General features: G+C 48.6%; 1 long non-coding RNA gene across 1 annotated transcript in view; it reads left to right on the plus strand.

The window, feature by feature from the left end:
• Positions 1–4,459, plus strand: part of LOC142570796 (uncharacterized) — a 63,440-nt gene extending 58,981 nt beyond the window's left edge. The window contains exon 5 of the long non-coding RNA XR_012825677.1: positions 4,279–4,459. This is a non-coding gene — a long non-coding RNA (uncharacterized LOC142570796). The remainder of the gene's footprint in view (positions 1–4,278) is intronic.
• The last annotated feature ends 1,541 nt before the right edge of the window (positions 4,460–6,000 follow it).

Genomic DNA, 6,000 nt, shown 5'->3' on the forward strand with positions numbered 1-6,000 from the left:
GTCACTGCTGATCTTCCGAACTAAATGTGCGGACGACCTTTCCGCACTCTTCCGCATGTGCAGCAGCTTCTGATAGGATAGGTGCCTCAGTTTTGTCAGTGTGACACGAAAGGATTGTATCAACTGTGCAGGAAGGCTCGCGTCCGTAAAGAAGAGAGAACGGGGGAAAGGCCGTAGTGGTTTGTGTGGTGGCATTACAAGCATACATCACGAAGGGTAGGGCGCAGTCCCAATTCGTCTTGTCAGATGCTACGTACATGGCTATCATATCGCCAAGAATGCCGTCAGATACCATTAGTTTGCGCGTGGTATGCAGTAGTAGAACGGTGAATTAAGTATCGTTGCTTGTGTAGGGTTTCTATAACGTCAGAGAGAAAGACTGTAGTTCAGCAATTCTCTGAGGGCTCCATGGCGAAATATGAGGTTAAGCAGAAGGAACCAGGCAGCAGCACGCGCATATGCGTTGGGCAGAGGCCAAGTTTCCGCGGAGCGCGTAAGGTGGTCTATCGCCACAATCACCCAGCGGTTGCCGTTTGAAGTACTCAGAAGGGGCCCATAAAGATCAACGCCGACGCGGTCAAAAGCGCGTGCCGGGCAAGGCAGTGGTTGCAGTGGAGGAGCTGAGGAATGGCGTTGGCAAGTGAAGTAGGAGCGCACTTATTGGCGGATGAATTGGTACATCCCGCACCAGTAATAACGGAGTTGCAGGCGCGTGTATGTTTTTATAACTCCTGCATGCGCGCATGGGGGCTTACGGTGAAATGCTGCACATGTGTCCGAACGCAATTGCTGAGGGACCACGAGTAACCATTTGCAGCCGTCGGAGCGGTAGTTGCGGCAGTATAGAAGCCCGTCACGAACAGAAAAGTGGTGGGCTTCGCGATGCAATGCGCGGCGGCAGGAGAAGGAGCTGATGGATTGACAGAAAAGCCAGCATAGAAACAATCCACCGATCCTTCTGCTGCTCCGAAATCATGTTGGTGGTGGGAAGTAGGGCTCGCATATTGGTACGTTTGGATAATTGGGCTGGTATGACACAGGGGAGTGAGAGTGGACATCCGCGTCCGAATGTTTACGGCCAGGGTGACGGAGTACTCGAATATCATACTTTTGGAGGCGGAGCGCCCATCGAGCAAGGCGACCTGAAGGATTCCTCAGGGACGACAGCCAGCAGAGAGCATGGTGGTCAGTTACTACGTCGAATGGGCGGCCTTAGAGGTAAGGATGGAATTTAGTTGTGGCCCAAATGATAGCCAAGCATTCTTTTTCCGTAACGGAATAGCTGGTTTCCGCTTTCGCGAGTGCGCTGCTGGCGAAGGCAACGACGTATTGATCGAATGCAGTCTTTCGTGGCGCTAGAATAACGCCAATGCCGACGTCACTGGCATCCGTGTGTATTTCTGTCGGAGCACCTGGGTCGGAATGTCGGAGCATCAGGGGTGACGTTAGAAGGCGAGGCAGCGTCGTGAATGCGCCATTGCAAGCTGGCGGCCAGGCCGAGAGGTCGTGGCTATCCGCGAGAAGCTGTGTCAAATGCGCAATTATGGTAGCGAAGTTGCGGATGAAACGGCGAAAGTATGAGTACAATCCGATGAAGCTGCGGAGTTCTTTTGTGGTCTTCGGCAGTAAGAATTCGGCGACGGCTTGGAGTTAGGTTGGATCTGGGAGCGCATCATCTTTCGAAGGAACATGGCCGAGGATTACTAGCTGGCAAGCGGCGAAGGGACATTTCTTCAAGTTGAGCTGGATTCCAGTATCGGCGAGGCGAGTCGAAGGAGGTGAGAATTCCGGGGAAAAATGACAACGTCATCGAGATAACACAGGCATGTATGCCATTTGAGGCCCCGGAGGATGTTATTCATCATTCGTTCAAATGTGGCAGGGGCTTCACACAGGCCAAAGGGCATGACGATAAATTGATACAAGCCGTCAGGCGTAACGAATACTCTTATGCCTGACGCATAACCGGATCGAAAGTCCAAGGACGAAAAAAATTTACCGCCTTGCAGGCAGTCCAGTGCGTCCTCGATGCGGAGAAAAGGATAGACGTCTTTCCGAGTTATCGCGTTGAGTCGTCTATAGTCCACACAAAAACGAAATGGCCCATTTTTTGTTCTTTTTGACCAGCACTACTGGCGAGTCTTAGGGATTGTGTGAAGGCTGTATCATGCCTCGTTGAAGCACGTGCTCCAACGTGCTCGTCGACGACACGGCGCTCCGTTGCGGACACACGGTATGGACGCTGGCGTAGTGGCGTGTGGCTGCCGGTGTCGATGTGATGAACGACTGTGGAGGTATGGCCAGAACATTGTTGTTGGAGATCAAAAGAAGTACGAAATCGGTTTAGGAGGTCGGCTATCTGCGCGCGCTGACTCAAAGTGAGGTTGGGATCAATAGACCGAGCAAACGTTCTGTCACATGCCAGCTCTGTCGCGGATACAGGAAGAGCTATGGCGTCAACCTGAAGAGAAGTCGAGTCGTCAGGCGCATCGTAGACAGAGCTCACGTCAAATTCGTCAGCAGAACCGAGGCACTCGCCATGGTGCAAGCTTGAAGGACACGAAAACAGATTCAGAATGTAAAATGCGCTGGAGCACTGGTGAATGGCAAGGAGAGCAAAGGGAAGCAAGAAGGTATGACGGCGTGCTGCAAGTTTAGACGGCGTGAATAGAACTCGACGAGGCCACGGGCGAATGGTTCCTAAACACAAGTGCACCCACAAGTAGATAGCAGGAATTAGCCGCATGTGGTCCCTCACCTTAGCGCTCCTCCCACCCTCTTCTGGCACTAGCACATCCCGTCGTGGCGCATTGCGGAACTGAAGGCCGTTGTGGAGGGTGCTGTCATACCAAATTATGTGCCTGGCCAATAAGAACTGCATATGAACTTTGGCTGCGCACCGTGTTCTCGCGACCGCTGATCCACCCTGCTAAGCATCCTCGGGACAAATATTTCTGTACACAGCCGCATTTAGATTGCGTGTCAAGTCGATTGCTGGTCACTCCCGGGTACAAGAAAACAGTGTATTACACGTCAGCTCATTGCTTTATATTTCCGGGAACTTCTCTGTATTGGCTAGACCTTTTGAACAGCACGGAATTTGTATCCCTCGGTCTGCTCGACCATAGCAAAACAACTCGTCAAATTTCGTTTCAACCTCGCTCTTTGCCAAAGTCAAGCTCGCGCATTTACGTGTCAAGAGGCAGTTCGCCAGAGGCTGGCCCAAACGCGCTCCCTGGTTAAAGCTGTTATACTCTACTACGGAAAGCTGGCAAGATTGGGTCTCCTACACAAGCTAGACGCGGCGGCATGCCTGACGATACCCAAACTTGGCGAGACTGCAAGCAGGATAGTTTTATTCAGCTTTCTACCTCACATACACACGGACTCAGGTCGAGTAGTTGACAGGTTAGTCCTTGGCCGGCATGTTGACTAAATATTTGTCCTCCCTAGTGCCTTACCTCCCTTACCTGCCATCTTGAACTTAAGTCTTCAATTAAGGCAGCTCCCTCGCTTTCTGGGTTGCGCACCATTGTGAGCCTAGAAATATTTACGAGACCGTTCTACCGCGGTCGTCAGTGAACTCTATAAGCGTTTCAAATGCATAAAGGCTTGAACTCCCGCAAGCAAAGCAGAGCCGCATGGGTGACAATTGGTAATGCGTTCAAGCCTTGCAAACTTCGTCGTCCTGACGGGTTATCCTATTGGTGTGAGTCGATATGTGTTAAAATATTTACAAGCAGCAAGCTGCCCAAGCTACAAAGAATATATATGCTGACAGGTGACTGAAGCTATGCCAGTGCAAACCACTGAGATGGTGATTTGTCTGTAGTTTACTGTAGCGGCGGTTTCACACTGGTGGCTAGGCCATCACCTCTCTAGATCAATAACGAATACCACAAAGTTTATAAATGCTAATCCTAAGAAGACCGCCAAGATAACGCCTGAACTTGCAGTCAAGATGAGATGTGGTGATAGGAAAGTCGTCAGCACCGTTCACTTTCCGTAAAGGCTGTATACACGGCAGACATTGCTATATATTTAGCCTAGATTGGGCATGCTGTGAGCTACCCTTGATCTTTGAGAGCGCAGACTTGTACAAAAGACAGCGGAAGAGGCGAAGAACGGCGACGAGCGCGTCTCAGTTTGTCGCCTCCTTTGCCGTCCTGGTATCGACAGGCTGTGCGAGATCTAGCCGTAAGCCACATCTCTCGCGTTAAGACTGACTTCCCTCTTCTCGCCATTTTTACATTTTTCTCCAATGGCTGCCAACCGCAGCGTGGAGGCGTGGCACAACCCTTACGCTACACTGAGTCGCGAGCTCGCACTCGCGGTGTCGTCGACGGCGGCACTGCGCCTGCTGACGGGCGACCAGCGGGCGCGCATTGTCGCCCGGGCTGTGATCCGCGATGTCAGCGAGGCGCGCTCGAACCGCACTGAGGATGCAGATGAAGAGTTCACCGAGTATCTCAAGTAAGTGTTTCTGCGCATGACGTTATCCCAAATATTTCCTTAAGTTTTGGAGTTTCATAGACGCGGAACATTTAGGAGCTTGAATCATAATATTGCAGACGCAATACGAAACCCGATATTTGTTTGTTTTTTCAGTGAAATGCTCTGGAAAATATAGGACTCAATTTTCATGTGAATTACTACTCAGCTGCTCTCTTGACGAAAGATGCTTTGAACTTTCTAACGCTTATCTGCACTAAGACACTGGCCCATTACTTGGTGTTTTCTGTGAAAATCCTGTTCTTAAAACCGATTGCCTCTGCCGAATGCCGGATATGATCTCTTGAAAGTCCCACGCAATAGGACATATTCGATACGCCAAGCGCCATCTATTTACTTGCAAAACGCTGCATTATTGTCCAAAGGCACGGCAAAACGAACTTAATCACTCTAGGGCACAGCTAGCTAGCTGCCCGCATAGCTGCTGTTTTGACACTTGTTCTGTGCTGCCTTCTCACTTCGCTGCTGCATGCGAAGATAGGAATGTGTTGCAGCACTGACAACACCCTAGGGAACACCGAAATGAGCGTATCAAATGAAATCGGAATGCTACCGACAGTGGCAAGGCAGACGAAGTTAGGGACCGGGTGTTGCTGTAAGAAACAAACAGTAGCATTCACTTGACATTTATTTATATTGTGTTTTTATTGTGAGTAGTAAAATACATCCGCGCCATCCCCCCTCTCCCCCCAAAATTTTGAGTTTCACCACGTCATGCAGCATTATGATTACATTTGCGCTATGTAAATGGAAAATTAGCTACGCCACGAAAACTTGTTAGAAAAAGTGTCCGTTTAGCCTGCGAATGCGACAATATATATATATATATATATATATATATATATATATATATATATATATATATATATATATATATATATATATATATATATATATATATATATATATATATATATATATATATACGGGCAATTGTTTAAGCGTTTCCAGCTATTTAGTGGCTAGAACATTTCTTCTGTAAATGAAATAAAACGTGCCTGACTGACTGTGGAGGCACCCATTTTCACTGATATTTTTTCCAGGCCAAGGAAAAATAAGATACTTCCGACAGTACACGATAACTATGTTCACGAAAACTGTATTTTAGTCCATACAAAAAGAATGCACTCCCACACCTCATTATAAGCTTGCACATGCAACATCTATTATAGTGATGCGTTCGCTGAAAAGTCAGGACCACACTACAGAGTTTATCGAAGCAGGCTTTATAGAATGGAAAACAAAAGAGCATGCGATACCTTCGCCAGTGCATATTGCTACATTGCACTGTAATACTGCTACTGCACACCTACACAACCGTGCACCAAGGAGATAGAGAACCGTCCCAAAGCGTTACAAGCGGTCGCTGCTTCACCACGCATGTAGAATGGCATTGTGCTGCTTTTCTATATTTTCCTTAGCATTTAATCACCGTGCGTTTATTCACTATGAATCGAGATGAAGGCCTAGTTGCGTGGTTCCCTTGCT

Source organism: Dermacentor variabilis, chromosome 2 (assembly GCF_050947875.1).
Source record: "Dermacentor variabilis isolate Ectoservices chromosome 2, ASM5094787v1, whole genome shotgun sequence".
NCBI classification, from domain to species: Eukaryota; Metazoa; Arthropoda; class Arachnida; order Ixodida; family Ixodidae; genus Dermacentor; species Dermacentor variabilis.